We start from the raw sequence: 18614 nt of genomic DNA, 5'->3' as shown, positions 1-18614 counted from the left end.
ATTCTTTACCATATAAGGTGTTATTTTAGATGCTAGTTTTCCACTAGCAGCCAAACACACTATAAAATTTAACTCAAATAATTCAGACTTGACTCCTCCAAAAGTTGGTGAAATCTCTCTCTTTGTTTTATTTGATTTCTTTATATAGTGTGTTAGAAGCCTGTCTAGCAGTAAGAAGGATCCAGTGGATGACTCATTTGTTCTTTCTGCTTGCTAGGTTTTATAGAGAATTTGTATACGTGCCATTTGCAACTCCACACTAGAAGTTGCAGTTTTGCATTAGACCATGTCACCATCTACCAAATGTGATTTGGAGCTGGATGCCTTACAAAACTTGAAATGGAGACAGGAAAAGCTCTGCTGGAGAGCAGAATAAAGGCCAGGTGAAAGAAGGGCCAATACGTGGCCTGCTATGAAATATTGAGCTTAAAATTCAGGAAAAATGTTTTATGTCTCTCTCCTCTGCACATTTGTGAATGCTTTTGACTTCCATAACTCAAAACAACAAACTTTAAGTTTTGGCAGGTAGGCTGATGCTTTCTAGCACAGTGGTTATAAATGGTGACTTTAAACATGGTTTTCAAAAGGAATGGCTTGTACTATTATCTAATAATTCATGCTATGTTTAAGCTAGATTATTACAACCCTTTTGTTCTTCTGCATTTAAAAGTTGTAAAATGTCCCTGTTCTTTAGAAACAAAGAATTCTGACTGGCAAGGTTTATAAGACTAAGATCAAGTTTAGTGTACTGTTAAAATTGTGACTAAGTACTTTTAGTGCTTAGAAATTGAATTGTTCTGTGGTAGTCAGTAATAGCTAAACTTTTTCCCACTGATACCAGCAGGACCACTTGAATTAAGCCAGTGCTTAGCACTTTTAAAAACTTTACTTTGAATACATATTATTTTTTGTTGATTTAGTTTTCTTTCTTTTTTTTTTCTTTTTTTTTTTTTTTGTTGAGCCAAGTTATAATTTTACATTTGCTTTGCTGTTGTAAAATACTGGTCAAAGAACAGTGGATTGGGGGGGGGGGGGAGAGTTCTTTGTAGTCTTGTTTCTAGGCATTATTCCAAAGTACACAATTAAAATGCCTTTATAGCATTTGTGTAGAGCTGTTTTTCTAATGCAAAGATCAGCACTGAGTCTTTTTGATACAATTTCACAAATACTTAATTTGTGAACTTTCCATCAAACTCACCATTAAATTTAGTGGAGTGTGTCTGTTAGAAAATATGTGATTATCCTGCATACTGTGTTTTACAGAAGAACAAAGAACACATTTTTTTTTCTGTACAGATGATTTTGGAGAAGCCTAGTAATGAGAGAAGAGGAAAGGGCACTAGAATTAATTGTTTAGAGGGCACAGGAGATCATCCTGCTGCAATGAATGTGAAGCAAGAAGCTTCTGTTAGACTATTTGGATAAATTTATACCGTGATTCACTCCTTGGTGCCCATGACAGAAGCTTATGGTGTATGGCAGAGAATGAGCAGCCAACTTTTCATTAATTTGTAACAGAGAGACTGGTGGGAACGTTGTTCCATGTTGTGGAGAACTTGCAGTGAATTCCTTCAGCGTTAAGCAAGCTAAAAATAATACTCTAGAAAATGTACATTTTAGCCAGGCCCTTTGTTTTCTGAACATACATTTGAAAAAAGGTTAAAGCAGCTTTATGGAAGTAAAAAGAGCCAGAAGTACCTTCTGTCTTTTTATTTTAGTCTTGAAACTATTAAGCTGTTGAATATGTTTAAGAAAAGATTTTAAATTTTTCAGTAATGTTTTTATATGCAATACAGCTGGAATGATTTGGGGAGTTTGTCTATGCACAATTAATAGGTTCTATTATAAACCTCATATGGTCTTGTAAGCTATCTGTATGCTTTTGCCTTACAGCTGTTTTTATGTTCCTTTCCTTCGTGTTCACCCTGCTAGGGAGCGGGGCAGCTCTGGCATGTCTGTGCATGCTGGATCCAGCAGCTCCTGGTAGGCAGAGCTAGGAAGAATTGTGCTCTACATAAAATGTATTTTCCTCAGCCTGTTTGCAGAGGGGTAAAGTTTGAAGAAATTTTAATTTCCACAGGAAAAGGAACCAAGATAAAAGACCCCGGCACAGCCCCTTGAGAGCACAGCGGTGGCGTGGCCAGGGAGGGACAGCTGCCAGGCGAGGAGAGAGGAACACAGCAACGAGCTGTTGAAGTGCGCGGCGGCACTGCGACCCGGGGCCAAGCGAGGCCGGAGGAAGCTGGCTGCAGGGGAGGGGGGAGGCTGCCAAAAAGAAAGCAGGGACTTGTGAGCACGGTGTCCTGGTTACATGCAGATTTCTTGGTCAGGTCCCCAGGTACGTTCAAGTATGGGGAAGAAACTGAGGTGGGAAATGGCCCATACCTGGGCTTTAATATTGCTGTAAAAATATAATACATTTATTTATATTATTTTAAAATAAATTTTAGAAATGTGGCTTTGAATCTCTCTTTGTTCTCTGCTTCAGAGAGCAAAGACTTCAAAATGCCGACAAAGCTGTGTTTGTGTGTCTCAACTGCTGTGAGTCCCTGAGGAGTAAACTGTCAATGGCAGGGATGTTGCTCTGGGGAAGAAACCGCCCCTCCGGCAGGGCTTCACGCTTCGCGGGCGGCCCCGACCGCAACCCTTCCCTGCAGATATATGACCATGCTCTTTTTTGCAAAATACTTTGAAAAAGGAGTTACTGGAGTATTAAGACACTATTCTGTCCCCCTCTGCGTAACAGTCAAATTGTTAGAGCGCTTGGCCGTGAAGTGAAAACCAGGTGCCTTTCTGGCCTCGCTCCGAGGTGGTTCCAGTTGTCCCGAGGGGCCCCGAGTGCCCGGCTGGCAGGTCGCCGGCCCGGGGCTGCCCTTCCGCTGCCTTTCTCTGCTGGAGCTGTGCCACGCCAGCAACGGGCGCAGCTGTCTCTGTGCTCAGAAGAGGGGGAGGCTGGCCCTGACCTGGTCCTTTAGCTCACCGTGCTGGAGGAGAAGAGGTCGGAATTCCCCATCTCCGCTCTGGGGACGGTTCTTTCGGTGTTAAACAGTAGATTAAATTTTAAATGGTTGCAAACCTCTCCATGGATCTCATGTTGATTTAACATTCTGTTGTATAGGTTCAGCTCGGTTTGGAAAAAAAAATAGCTGCAAGCTGACCTAGTATCATTAATTTAAACTGGTATGCACGTGTCCCAGAAAGAGTATGCATTAACTGTAAGTAATTCTGCTTTTAAACCAATTTTACTTCACTAGCATAGCTCCCTAGGGCAAACAAAGTGTACTTTTGAAATCACCTGTAGTGGTGATTGGCTTTGGTGGCTGTGGGGGAGGTTTATTTAGTTTGCATGTCTGTGAAGTTGTGAGAAGGGGAAAGAATATAAGAACATCAGGCGTTAAGTTAGGCTGTGCAACTCCTGCATGCAGATCAGTGCATGTCAGCCATGTGGATTTTCATGGCACGCAACTCCATGAATAGAGCTCCTGTCACTCACTCAGATGACGGTCTGGCAAACATAATTCCTTTTTTTCTTTTCTTTCTTTCTTTTTTTTTTTTTTTTTTTTTGGTAATACTCAGAAAATGATGCATTTAGGAGAAAAAAAACCCCTTCCTTAAAATTCAAACAGGAAACAAATGGAAATCCCATTAACATTGTGTTGAACCAGGAAAATACTCTAATTTACAGATATCCTTTTGACTGAGTGCAAGAATGTGTTTGCTCTGTAAAACTGGGTAGAATTATTAAGCTTAAAAAGCTGTTTGGGGTAGTGTAAACATATTACTTACCCAAAACACTTAAGGAAGTGTGCTCTTTATGCTTGCCCTTAGGAATTAATGCTTTTCTTTTAAGTGGTAAGAATTTACATCAACCTATAAATGGAATAAGTAACGCAAGCTATGAGGGATTAAAGGTATTTTTTTCTTTCCTCCTCTTTTTTTAAGGAGTGTCCTTGATCTCTTTACTGCACATAGCCTCATTAGGAAAGAGTTGTATTCAACTATACTCAAAGGCACTAGTAGGAATTTCTTGTTTTCTTGCACCTGGGCAATAGCCTTACATATCAATTTCTACTCTATTATTGTTTGTTAATGCTGACTTTAAAAAACTACTTGATCGCAGCATAAATATGACATTGCAAGTTACTATTAAAGTTTTTCTTTCATAGGAATATTTAAAGCTTATTTAAAGCCAGCCTTTCTGTGCAAATCTCAAGGGGTTTTCTGCTGAGTGCACCAAGAATAAGCATCATCTTATGCTGAATTTTATAATACAGGCTTTTGTTTTATAATGTAGGCAAAAGCATTCAGTTTGTTTTATACAGGCATTAAAAAGAATTTAAACTGGGTTGGTTAAAACTGGGAAAAGGATGGTTGATTCTTTACCATCTTCATGAGTAATTCAAGAATCTTCTCCCACCTCCAGTCTTTTTCTTCTTTTTTTTGTTTCCCATTTTAGTTTTTATATCAATTTGTTAACTTTTGACATGTTTTCACTTTAGATAATATGTGCCACAAATGCAAAAATGTCGATTGGAAGTTAATGTTTAAAAAGAAGACTTGAAGAAGGTTGTCTTTCCATGCAGGCAGAAAAATGGGAGTTGCATCACTAGTAGTCTAAGACAATTAATTACCTTAAGTGTAAGTTTTTCAGAAAACTGAAAGGCGAAAAATTATTGTCTGTGGCCAGATGGTCGATTTGCAAATGAGGAATTTTTAGGCCACAGACTCTTTAGTACTACAATTTAGATTTCTCCTGACAGAAAGGTCTTTTCCTTTCAGCTCTAGGCAGTTCTTTGCTTTCTCCCTGTCATGAAGTTCTCTGACTCCTCTCCTCTTCAGCACAGTGATCCAGCACTGCAAGGGTGTGATGATCCAAATAGCTTCTGGGTTACATGTGCTGTCTTGTGTTTACAGAGGACACACTTTACTGTACATTCATCTTTGAACAGTGCCTATTGGACTGTTCATTTTTTCATTCTTCAACAATTTCTTGTCTCAGCATTCATTTCTGTGAGTACGAGTGGATATTAAACAAAACTATGAAATGTTCTCTGTAAACAAGACTTTTCCTTTCAAATAGTAGAACTGGTGCTGAAATAAACTTTTTGACCAAAAAAGGCAGATCTAGAGTAACAGGATTCTTGAATGTTAATCATTTAATTGTACAACATTAGGCAGGTAGTAAGATTAGATGAAAGCAATTTACTATTAAGAATTTTGTTACTGCAGTACTGTGATAAACTGTAAAGTCATGAATATCAATTTTAATGAAGAACGTACTTTTTGTAGCATAACATGCAACTTTGTTTTTAAGTAAAACTAAAGTTTTCAAAAGCTCTGCAGTTTTTGATTTCAAAGTTGCAGAAGTAGAAGGTTTCTTTATTCTTTTTTCTTTATTCTACAACAGCAACTTGCTCTGAATTTCATTCTTGCTAGCTGATTATTGATCTGGCTGCTGCTTGTTTATATAGGGAACACATTTTAACAAGCTAAATGTGATACACATTTTAATGTTACTCAGTAACAACATGGAAAAAAAAAATCAAGTGTGACTGAAAGCTATGTGGGTTCCCAAGGCCCTGTGGGTTCCCGATCCTCTGGTGCATATAATTCTTAATATTGTCAAAAGCAGTCATTAAGGTAACCAAACTGACCAGTAAAAAGCTTCCCTGATCAGGCTTTTTAAACCATCTATGCATATTTTTGGAGTTTGGTTGTAGTGTGATTATGAAAATACTATATATGGGAGTTAGGAAAATAGCATTGATCAGAAGAACCTGAAGTAGTGTTTAGTATTGATCTATGATTCTAGCCATAAACAAATATTTGTTTCAGGAGAAAGATGCTCATGACTGACTTTGCAGGAAGCCATTACTTTCAGCATGAAGCTTCGAGTGCCAAGCTTAATATGCCATCATCCAAAACTGTTTGTCTTTCCAAATGGCAGTAAGTACTTAGAAACTGGATGGATATTTTACTAAGCTTTTGTCCTTACAAATAAGCCTGGGAAGATTTTTTTCTGGTGTGAGTTTATATTCTATTTAAAGAAAAAAGGAAAAGCTTGTTAAGAATTAAATGTGACATCTAAAGATGATATCTACAGTGTAAAATTCGTAAGTTCCTAAATTTACCAAAGAGTTTGCAGTCATTACAATAAAGTATTTCGTAATTAGTTCATATAAAACAGTCAGAGCCTCCTCAAAAACAAAATGCAGGTTAGAAATGTTCAGCATCCTAGATATGTGTATTGTCTACTCAGAAGCATTTTTTTACTCATGTATGGATGCTGAGAGAAAGATATTTATTTCCTGAGGGGCTGGACTCAGCCACTGCTAGTGGAACTTGAGCTGTTACCCCAAGATAGGGGAAATACAGGTTACAGTAATACAAGCCACACGCAGTTCCCAGCCTGCTAGATCCAGTGGACCTATCAAGCAGTGCCTGGACAATAAAAGAGCATATCTGAACCCACATATATGCCAGAGATTCTTAAACTATCACTGTCCTGACTGGACCACTTGAACGATTTTCCCAGATAGGATTTATCACTGACCTATCTTCTGTGCAGCTATGTGGCTGTGTGTGGTTAGTTGATACCAATTTCTGATCTATAGAAATGTAGCCATGTGCACATTGGCTGTCAGCAGATGCCTAGGGAAGAATAAGACAGGGCAAGGACATACAGTACGACCTCAGAATTTGTGTTCAGTTTGGCTGTGTTTGAAAAATCATGTAGAAAAGTAAAGAAAACTCAGAGGCTATATGACTAACTAATTTTGAGCACACAGTGCATCTTACTATGTAATGTCAATAACTAAAGATTTTGTTTCTATATGCTAGGATGTCATAAAGGTGAGCTCCAAAAGTACTCTTAGAAACGGTGGCAACTTGAAGGCAAGTACCAGAAGTGCTGAGAATACTACCCTTAAAGTGTGAGCAGGGGTCTTTCTTCAAATATACAAAATGTTGGGACCAACCATATGTCCAAATACAGATTACCTTTCCAGAAAAGGAATGGAAGAGCTGACTTTAAACAAGTTTATTGGCTGTACCACAGGCACTTTGCCATTATGATGGCTTCAGCTGTGACTTGGTGAATAATGATTAAGCCAATATCTGATTCACCATTTCAAATGTTTGGTCATTTAGTATTTAAAACAAAGTGAAGGAAAAGTCAAAAACATGCAAATGATCAGGAAGTTAAGTTCTAAAAAGAAGACTCTGTGCTTTTGTGATTAAGACAAGATGGTGTTTAAACTTTTGTAGCTTGTTAGTGCCAGAGCTGCTTTTGAACAGCATTAACAAAAAGTTAAAATAAGATGGATCTATTTATCTTGGAGTGTCTGCAGCACAGTTAAGTGTGATGTAGACAAAAGACTAACCTTCTTATATTGTGCAGCTGTGTATGAGTTAAGGAGCCCTTTTTGCAAAGGTATCTTGTCTGTCAATTTATATGAATAGTTTGTTACCAACCTGCTTATCTGCTGAAGTGTGTGGTTGTTTTGTATGTCCCCAGCACTAACCTTGGGTGCAATGGGCTGTGAGTGGAGGGGGCTGGATTTTACCAGGTGGTCTGTTCTAGCCATGCATTCATTGGGTATACAGATTTAATAAATACAAAAGAAAAATAGAAGTTCGCATTTTTACCATTGGGTAACTAGAACTGAATGCCTAAAAAAGATGAAATTGTTATACCTTTTTGAAATGCTTTAAATGGCACATGTAATTTCTAATGCTTTTTTGTTTGTAGCAGAAATGAGAAAATAGGAGCTAATTAAGTAGAACCAAATTGTTTAGATTGTGGGAATAGAAAAAAATGAACTATTATGCTAACCATATGGGCTTTTTGAAGTATTTTCAAACTGGAGAACATGCTTTATAGAATACTCTAACATGTAATTTGATATAAAAGAAATTAATTCACATTAATATGTGAGAGGAATATTAATGATGCCTGGAATATACTCCCAGAAATTAACAGTATTTAATATTAATTACTGTGGCTCTGTTTTTTAGTTAGATTTTAGTTAATCTTTGGGAATCTTTCATTGATTTATGAGTGTGAGTATACTCCCCCAAAAAACATTCTCAGCATGTGAAGTATTTTTAACAAGAATATACCATATTCAGAAGACAAGCAAAATACAGGTATAGTTGCTTTAAAAAAAAATCATCCAATTGTTTTTGTTTTTTTAAGTAGCATATCCTAGCATATCCTATTGATGACTTTCCATGTATGGAATCTGCAGTACCTTTATGCACTGAATGTGCTTTGCTGGCTGAAATTTGTTTTCAGAAGACTGGAAAAAGTTGCAGAAGCTTTAGCCTTTAGTGTTTATGCTAGTGGTTTTTTTTGTTTTCTTTTTTTTTAATGGGTATTTATTCTAGTGTATGGGTTTCCTTGCTGGGCATTCAGTGAAAGTGAAATCTTGTAGCTGACCTGTGGCTGACAGAGCCCCATGAAGATGCATACCTTCTGTTAATTATTGCGGAAATTGCCTTCCTGCTATGTGCAGGGTCATGTTTCTAACATCCACCTTTAATACGTGATTATGCTTAAACCGAGGGATTCATTGTATGATGAATTTATTTGCTGCTGTGCTTCTGAATTACTCTATATAGCTTGATTCTTGCCCACTTCAAATGCTTCCAATGAATCTAAGACTGAGACTGATAGATGCTGATCTCTGAGATACTTGTGAAACCTGTCTCTCTCTTTGTTGACCTCGATTCAGAATATAGAAGATGAAGGAAAATTTTAATTTAATTTTACTTAATAGTAGGTGCCCTGGGAATTAAAAGGATATTTGGGAATAGGCTTATTCATGTGTTTTGCTCATTTTCGAACAGATTTTTATATAAATCTTATTATTGAAGACTAGCTATATAAAAACAACAATTCTGTCTGATTTCTGGTGGCTAAAAAGAAGGACTAGAGAAGTAAAAGAAATGGCTTTACTCCGTCTATTTTTTTTCACTTCACTTCCTTTCATCTTCTAGAAAGCTGTCTTTTTCTCATACTTTGAACAGTTATATAACTGGAAGAAAACCCATTATAAACTTCTGATCTTCTAGAAGAATGTTGGGATGCTTTTTTATTTAATTTAAATAATATTTATGTTTATACACCTGGATCTTATGTCATATGTGGCTGATGTGTACGTGGAGGACATTTTAAGTTTCAAAGGAACTAAGGAAAAGAGAAGATGCCATTTTGCACAAGCAAGCTGTATCATTCCTACACAAGTGAAAAAATAATTTTAAAAGGCTGAATGGTGGCAAAAGTGCAAAATAGTCCATTCTCAAAAAGTGAAACTCAGAATAACTAGCCTTGCTGATTTTTATTATACTGTTTGGTATAATAAAAGGAGAAGTTTGACAAATTCCTCTGCATATATGGCAGAATATATCTTCCTTCTCTGTTGAGTACCTAGCTTCTCATTTAGGTATAAAAAGGGGAACCTGTTCAGCTTTGCATGTGAACACTCCTTTGATCCAAATCCTCCTTTGATTCTTCCTTGTTATCCAGGGATAATGATGTGGAGTAGGATTTGGTTTCAAGCCACTTTCCTCTTGTATAATAGAGTCTCATGATTCGTGGTTCCCCTTTTGTTTTGATTTTCTGCTTAATTTGCTGTTGTGTTGATTGTTGTTCATCCTGGTTTCATACGATGTATTGAATAGCTGCTGTGATATTTTTAAGAAGGTATGAGGTGACTCTAACTTGGATTTCTTTTCTGTCTCACTATGATAAAGTCAATTCAGTGATTGCATGTTATAGTGCTCTTCCTTCCTCCCCTTCTATTGGAAACATGAGTGGATTAATCTGGTCCAACATTGCTATATGGAATCCCTTTGCTCTAAGTCAAAAAGGTCAGTGCAAGTCTGTGAATCATTTTATGAGAATACTGGATCGAGTTTCAGACTTCAGGTCCCTGCTGATGCATTAAATCCTTCATGGTATTGGCAGGGGAGAACCAGTGGACCTTTCTTTAGCTAGATAAATACAAGAAGTGTCAACTCCAGATGCTTTAACAGAGAGACTCCAGACAAGCTTTTAGTACAATTACAGAAGGACAAAGTGAAAGACACCCATGGGACTCCTATGTATATTGAATTTCATTTAGCCTTTTGGTCACACTGGCAGAGAAAAAAGCTATAGGAATCTTCAAAGTGTATGTGTTCATATTCTTTCGGGTATAAATATGTGGGGGTTATATATATTTTTTTATATCTGTGTGTGTGTGTGTGTGTGTGTGTGTGTGTGTGTGTGTGTGTGTATGCATGCTGTGTTTTTTAGAGAACTATTGGCAGAGGATACTCAAACTAAAAGAATTAAAGGTACATGTCTTCCAGTGCCCATAGCACATGGAAGACAAGTTGGGAAACATCCGTGCAGGGAGAGCCCTGGTGTTCAAAGCACGCTGACAGGTGACATGTACCTCAGTGCTGTGCTGCCGTGAGTGGGATGGAGGTGGGGGAGAGAATTTTATTTTTTCACCTGATCTCTTTCTGCAGACTGTTAATGGCTGTAGATGTGTCCAATCTTCCTTTACCAACAGGAAGCCTCCAGTGATTCTCTACAATATTAAATCATTTTAAATGAAAGAGTAAAAGTCAAAGTTATTGTTTAGAGTAAACTGATGGATATGATAGTTGTGCTTGCACTGCTTGACTACTTTTTATGTATAAATAAGGGTATTTGGTCTGTTTTAATCCTTAGTCAAACAATATTGTTTATCCTTTTAATTTTCAGTGCTTTAATACATATTTGTTAGGAATGTTTCTTCCAAAGCAAAATGCATCTTCTGCATTAATAGTATTTCCTTTGTACCATTCTTTGAGTTACATAATGAAGCTGGATATATATAATAATCATAGAGAGCAGACCATTTCATGCCTTCTGACTTATGCACTCGGTTATCCTATGCATTTTAAATCAAAGTACTAATTAATTAATGTCAGATAACAATTTTGCTTAGCAGAAAACTTTTAAAACCCAACTATGTCATTTGCTGTGGAAGACAGACCTTTTTCTTTCCTTTTATAGCTTCCACTTACGTAACTTATAAGCATTCTATTAGTTGACCTTGCTTTCTTCTGCTCCTGTTCCCCTTTCTCTCTTCAGCAAGCCTGGCGGGTTCTTGTTTAAGTCCCTCATCTATTCCATTCAAGGTGACTCAGTGTTTCGGCACATTTGAGGCTGTTTGGCCACATAGGAGAATTCTGAGTTTTAATTTTGTTTCTGCTGTTGCCAATACCAGTAAACTTTTTTAAAAAAAAAAAAAGAAAGAAAAAGAAAAAAAAAAGAAGGGGGAGGGGCTCAGAACCCAAAATAATGACATAGAAAACTCTCCTCATTTTACAAAGAAAGTGGTTTAAATTGTGTATTTGTTGGGCTTGGAGGTTTTGTTGTGGGTGGCTTTTTTCTTTTTTCTTTGGTTGTGCTTCTGCTGTCATCCATGTTTCTAGTTCTGGTGACTGTGGAGAAAAGATTGAAAGCACCTTCTTTTATTATGTGAGGTAATCACTTAAGTCTGGCATTCGTGGTTTTCAGAAAACACCAAGTATTGGGAAGTTCACAATAAAGTTGTAGGAGTTGGCAGTAGTGTCTGGTTTCTTTAACTAACTCATCAGTTTGCTGTAACTGAACTAAAATTTTGGCCTTTCCTTGACTCGTCCTCATAGATGACTAATTGTTACTTTAAGCTCAGCATTAAGTTTAAAAAAAAAATAAAAATAATTTAAAAAAAGGTCAAAATGTTCCTTTGAGTTACCCTGAGCCCTCCATAGCTTCCTCAGTCACTGTAGCTAAGGTTGCTCCTGCACTTGTTTTATGTATAGGTCAGAGGTCCAAGCTAAGGTCATAAGGCCACAAATACCAGCGTAGTCCAGAGGTTCATTAAGCCCAGTGTCTGATGGCCAGTGGCCTTGAGTACAGAGCAATCTTAAGCTCATGCTTTCATAGCCTCCACTGCTCTGCATTTGGAGAACTTACTCAGTCCTCTGAGAGGACGGTTTTGTCTTTAATAGGATTCAGTGGATCTTTCCTCCATTAACGTGTCCCGTAGTTTCTTGAGCAAATGTGAACTTTCACATTCACGACAAGCTGCAGCAGATTTCCTCAGCACAACTGCACCTTCCATGAGGGAGTGCTTTCCTGAAGCTTGCGTTCCCCAGTATCCTTTGATGCTGCCAGTGCTGGCATTCTAAAATAAGCCAAGAGTTTCCTATTCTTCTTTTCCGTGGTTATCAGTATTTCATAGATAGAGATTTCAAGAAAATATATCCTTGTCACTTACACATCCATCCATTGAAAACAGGCTGACTCTTGCAACTAATAGCATTGAAAGTTGTGTCAACAACTGTAGTGGTCTATGAAAAAAACACGCATTTTCTGTGTTGTACTTCTGTGGACTTTTGTCACTTCTGCATAATTTTTAAAAGTTACCTGACAGACCATAAAATGGATTTTGGCTGTATGGGTAAAATACTGGGAGATGAAACAAAGAGTTTTAGGAAAGAAAGCTGGATTTTGCTTGTTTTGAGTTACAGTGGATGGCTTCTTAAGCAATTATTAATGATTTCCATCTGATAACTCTTTTTTTAATCTTACTTAGTAAGGAAACAAAAATATTCAGCAAAAAACCTTCTTGGATTCATGGTGTTTTCCTCTTGCACATGAGCATACCATTACAGATGCTTGTGATTATACTCTGCAAATAATTGTCAGAAAAATTCATCTGTTTTCCAAGTCCTGCAGAACAACAGATGTGGAATTAAGTTTCAAACAATGTATTCTTAATCACTTACATGTGGACACAAAAAGAACTAGAACTCAGTGGGAACTGATTGGATACTTTGTTAGTGGAGCATAGTGGAGACTTTGCCTTTTTCTTGTGCTTCATTCTCTGAACAAGCCTTTGAAAACAGTGCTAATAAATGAACAAGAAAAGGGTCTGTTTCATAGATTTAACTGCTTTTCAAATGCTAAAACCTCTGGGAACCACCTGAATTGAGCTGGGGAATATTACATGTATGGGTATGTGCAATATGTATGAATAGGAGAGAGATTGTGTGTACATGTATAATTTTCTTCCTTTATTTGAAAAGTTTTTAATACTATAAAGGATATTGGGGAGTAAAGTAGCTCCATATCATCTTTGCACTTTCAAAGGCAATGATTTAAACCAGCCAACTGTTCCTGTAAGAGATTTTGAGTCAGTGTTCAGTTGCTGGAATACCATAAGAAAGAAATTATGTAAGAAAATTTATTCATGTTGCATTCTAAAACTCAACCATCCTTGGAAAAATCCTTTAGAAATAAAGTCAATACAAATGCATCAGAAAATTATAGGTATTGCAGAGGAAAAGTTAGTACTTAGGGACTCTGGAACTTACAGCTTCAAACTTTACAGAATTACGATATTGAATGAGTGCACTGAACAGTCAGACCTAAGGAATTGTCTGATTCTTGTCCTTGGGATGAATTTGTTATAAATGATAAGAAAGCTCATAGAAACGGGGCTATTCATCATTTTTCCCAGTATGATTGCCTTCTCTCGTATATGTATAGGTCTTGAAAAATAGTCACTATTGGTAGGAGTCTGCATTTTCAATTGATGCAGAACTGGAACTGTTATTAAACCATGTAGCTTATTAGATTATTTGCAAATAGATTATTTGATTAAATGTAACCTGGAAATAATTTGCTGCCTTCAACCTGAAAAAAGGGGGGAAAAAACATGAATTTGTTACTTCTTAAATTTTGACAAAGAGAAACTTGATTAAACAGATAAGATTATACCTTGTTTCAGGGTTCAATAGTGAAATCCAGAGGCCCCCTTGGAAGTTTTAAAATTAGCATTGTCATATTGAAGTTGAAGGCTTAAGAGAGCTGTGAGTTCAGCTGCAGATAGTTTTTCTTGGGAAAACAGTGGAGTTGGCCCAAAAACCTGAAGTGGGGCATGAGAAGAGTGGTTGTGACACATCTTTCGTGCCTTCCACGGAGTGGGAATGGTGGGAGTGCTTATACCCTCCATCTCACTGCCTCGTTGGCTGTCCCTTAACTGTTCACATTGCACGTGCATTATTGCATGTACTCCGTTAGCAAGAAAATGGCCGAAGTCTGTTAAAATGCTCATTGCTAATAAAATAGCACAAAACAATGATTTGAGAGATTCAGAGAACAAAAGGAACTTTCAGAAGTAGTTGTTATGCGTTCAAAAGAAGTGTTGCCTCTTAGTTTGTTACAGAGGCCAGTTTTCTGTGAGGGATATAGCAAAGTTCCTGTGTTCTTACAGAATCTTTTATATGGATTCTCTAAGGCTTGTGCTCTGTGAAGTGACCATTTTTTTCCCTTTCGTCTTTGTTTGCAGGGAGGTCTGTTTGACCTTCATTTTTCATGTTTTGTTTCAAAATAAATTTTTGCATGGATATTACTTTGTTTATACAGTTCACAAAAAAGAAGAGCTAATAATAATCAGAATAAACAGCTTTATACCACCATGTCTTGTTTTTTAGGCTCTGTCTAGAGTGCTATAAATGGCTATTTCATGTTCTTTAAAAATGACTTTATGAATGTAGTTGATGTAAACACCTTGTGCATGGTCAAGATTTTTAATAAATGCAGTTGTCTGCTGCTTTTAATGAGGAAAATCATGGGGTACATCTGGTAGTTCTGTAACCTGACGGGTTTTGTAATGCTTAGATGAGAAACTGCATTTTTGATGCTTAATGCTTTGATACAATTTTAAATGGATTTACAACATTGTATCTTCCTTTTAACAGTGGGGGTTTGGGTGGTTTATGGTATTAAATATTAATTTGAGAGCTGATTCAAGAATACATGAGCATATTCTCATAAATACAAAGACCTTTGGATGAGAAAGGCCTTCTTAGTGAGTTTGTTCCCTTGGTATTACAGGCAACCAGGTTGTATGTAATTCCTTTCATGATATTGTCAACCTTTAACTTTAAACTAGTTAGGTTTCCTGCCCAACTTCTCTCGTTCAAAGGCTGTTGCAGAATCTTGGTCTTTCAGAACGATGAGAAATCAGAACGTTTAGATATCTTTTAACCTGAAACTTAAACTTATTCACAGTCAGTTTACGTCTATTTGTTCCTGTGCCAACATTGGCTTTTAAGTTAAGTATTTCTTCTCTCTCCTTGCTATTTCTTCATTTACAGTAACTGTAGGAAACAATTATCTCCTTTTTATCATCATCATTTTGTTAGGCTAAAGGAGCCAAAATCTCTTATGTTTTCTCAGCCCTCCTTTCCCTTGTTCAGGCCAGTGGTCCTTCTCTGTGTCTAATCCAACTTAAATGTCCCCCCACACCACATATGGATAATAATTCTATGCAGTGTTCAAGGTAAGATTTCACAAGAGCTTTTAAGCTACTGATTAATACTTCCCTCTAGGCTGGTGATAACTTTTTTGATACATTCTAAAATTGCACTGGCATTCTTCACCCCCCTATCTTCAGGATTTAGCAGACCTGAGAGCAGCCATGAGATGTTTCTGAAGGTCTTTCTCTTCTCAAAACAATGTATGTATATTAGATAGGCATTCTCTAGGAATTTGAATTGCCAGTAAACTTTAAAAATGTCTAAATCGGATGGAGAATATGACCTGAATTGTAAGTAACATTTTTTTCTAATTCATTGCTTTCATCAAAACTTCTTGAACTAAAAAATTATTCATTGAGAAAGTACCATGGGCTTTTTGTAATTTATAATATAGAGCAAATACAAGTTAAATGAACTGATTCCTATCTCAGTCTCTCAATTGGAAAACACGAGGAAAGCAAAGAATCTTCATTCAGTCCCACGGGTATTGGTAAAAGTGAAAGGAGAAGACATCAAAGATCTTATGATTATCATAAACTTTCTTGCACATTCAATACCTACCTACCTTTGGGAGTGTAAAGGTCAATCAGGGAAAGAAAACATGCAAGCTGGGAAGGCCAGGCATCCATATTCGAGGAAAACATATCTGCATATGATTTATATTCAGGTATTTGTAGTTAGAATCATAGAATAATACAAGTTAGAAGGGACTGCTATAGATCATCTGGCCCTATGCCCTGCTCACAGCAGGACTGGCTTGAATCTAGTTGCTCAGTGTCTTGTCCAGCTGAATTATGAATATTTCCTGGGATGAAGGCTCCTGGGCAACCTGTAAACTTTAGAAGTTTCTGTGGTCTGTCAGCTTAACCCCAGCTGGGGAAGAGGGGTAAAAAGGTTGGGTAACCCTCCCCCTGCCCCATGTAAATGGAGTCCTTGTTGGAGTATTCTGCAAGCCTGTGATTTGGATCCAAAACTGGCCTATGACATTCCAGTTCAGCCTTTCAGGTGCCTTTGTACAGGAAATGGTAAAGGTAGCAATCAATGTCTTTTTTTAAGAATTAATTATAATAACCGTGAAAAGGAAAGGAAAAGCAGAGATAAAATTTTTTTTTTCTCCCTTTCCTCTGAGTCTGGGACTTCAGATGCAGTTCTCCTGTTCATGTGCATGTGTGTACAGAGACAGCCTTTCACAATAGACCATCTTCTTTTAGGCAGTAAAAAGATGAGTAGAAATCTGGGGAAGTAGAATGTTAACCCTAGGAGCTCATAACTTGTAAACAAGTTATTTCTCAGGTAGACAGAACTTCACCAGATGGAATACTCCAGGAAATGTCCTTTAAAGATAAGTAGAACTTCTTACAAAGTGTGCTGTGACAGTCTTCAAAAAGGACTATTATCAGCTTCAGGAAAGCTAATGGGTAAGAACCAATAAAACCCTAAGGTGCTATTTGTCGTATGACCAGGACAGACTGATTTTCCGAAAAGGAGATAGTCCATAGCAGTGCTTAAACAAATTGGCTCCAGAGTAAGCCTAAAATGACAAAAATTAAAAAGGCAAAGAAAAGCTTCTTTGTGGTGAAAAAAACCACAGTTAACTTTTTTCTTAGTTGCTGTTGAATTCCCAGTGCCCCCGGGGCTAGCTATTTCTTCCATCTGCAAACGGAGTATAATTTTTAACTCTTACTGAACACTGGCTCCCTCATTTCCCCTTCCCGGCGTTAGCATCAAAGGGTCATCTCTCCCTTGGCTTGTGACCTCCCAACTGGAAGAGCCGGCTGGATGGGCTGAAGTGGCTTAGGGCTCTTCGCAGAGGGCTGTGGAAACTGCAAGTTGTTCTGCAGAGCTGGAAAACGGGGCAGATAACACTTGAGTGTTTTTATTTCCATGACAAGATTTACATATACACTCAAGGAAGGAAGGCGCATGAAATTTTGTTCAGAACGTCTTTTTTATTTAATTGTGTTTTGTCCAGCTTTTTTTTTTTTTTTTTTTTTTTTTTCTCCCTCCAAGACTGAAAATCAGGTCTGAGACACAAGCTGGAGGACAGTTGAAAATAAACATGCTGGTGTGTTCTAAGGGTTTTTTTTAGCTTTGAATTAAGGTCTGGGTGAATGATAGGGCTGCTTATAGGATTGTTCAGCTACGCAAGTTTTTGTAGAAGGAACTGTGCTTTTATGTCACGTTGAATGGCCTAAATACTAGATTTTGTGACTTAGCAAAATCATTATATGAATTGCAGAAGGGATTCATGTTTAAAACAAATCTTTTCATTGGTGGAAGGCCTATAAGAACTGTGCTAACTGGTAGTGTCTATCATTGCTTTAATTTTATAAGCTATTTTTTTTTATCACTGTATCTGTGGAGATGAAAGCTGTGAGGAAGACATGGAAATTAGTCCAAAACAGAATATATGCTTATGACAAATAATGCTGTTTGTCCTGACACCATAGAGGAGTTTGAAACTGTATTTTAAGGAATGTAACAGCTTGTTCATGTCTTAGTAAGCTGGTCCCTGGCTATATGCTTGGTTGCTTTGTTAAATGTCTTTCTTAAACGTATAGGGAAGTTGGATGTTAAAATTATTTTGCATTTCTTTGCTGGTGGGGGGGAAGACTGTGCTTAAGGGAGCATCGTCTTTAGGTTCAAATCACAAAAGAAACAAGTTCTTGGTTAGATTGGAAGAATCCTTTGTGGTGCAGGAGTACTGAAAAACACACGAATTTTCTAAGGGAATTTGGGAACTTTAATGATTGTTTCATTGATTTATAATAGTTGGAGCTTCCATAACTATGACAATATTGACAATATTCTGAATGAAACTTTGGCCTGGAAAACAGGTGTTGGATTGAAGGAAAAAAAGAAAAAAAGCAGTTGTTGGTTAAAGAGTGTGTGTGCAGGATGTAACGTGCCTTGTTTCAGAGCAGCAGGGCAGGACGGCCATGCAGCATTCTGAGACAATCGCAGGCTATCTACCATTTAAATCACGTGGTACGTTATTTGCTAACGACTTAACAAAAATCTACAGTTTTGCTCTCTCTTAAGACTTCATGAGAGGGTAACTTGGCTGTCTTCCTTTGAGACAGTCTGTTCCCCTTCTTCCAGCAGAGTACTTTTTGTGTAAACTTACTGTTTTGTGTGCCACAGTGTGCGGTAATCTGGGGGCAATAATTTGGACGCTAATAATACTCTTCAGAAGCTGTTATTTTTAAGCCACTTGACATTTAGAAAGAAGAATAGCCGAAGCCTGCCAAGTGATTCTAGCC

The 18614-nt window shown here is 37.4% G+C and overlaps 1 protein-coding gene across 6 annotated transcripts in view; it reads left to right on the top strand.

Annotated features, from left to right (window-relative positions):
* The window catches only part of LOC135323456 (LHFPL tetraspan subfamily member 2 protein), a 134582-nt gene that overhangs the window by 42218 nt on the left and 73750 nt on the right, over positions 1-18614 (top strand). For 2 of the 6 annotated variants that reach the window (XM_064500819.1, XM_064500818.1), the window contains exons 4-6: positions 2081-2338; positions 3119-3215; positions 5836-5946. The exons of 3 other annotated variants lie outside the window; for them this stretch is intronic. The gene's annotated coding sequence lies outside the window, so the exon portion shown is untranslated. The remainder of the gene's footprint in view (positions 1-2080; positions 2339-3118; positions 3216-5835; positions 5947-18614) is intronic. One more of the 6 variants, XM_064500820.1, reaches the window with a different exon arrangement.

The sequence above is a fragment of the Dromaius novaehollandiae genome, chromosome W (assembly GCF_036370855.1).
Source record: "Dromaius novaehollandiae isolate bDroNov1 chromosome W, bDroNov1.hap1, whole genome shotgun sequence".
Taxonomy (NCBI): Eukaryota; Metazoa; Chordata; class Aves; order Casuariiformes; family Dromaiidae; genus Dromaius; species Dromaius novaehollandiae.
This window is presented reverse-complemented; position numbering and strand designations above follow the sequence as displayed.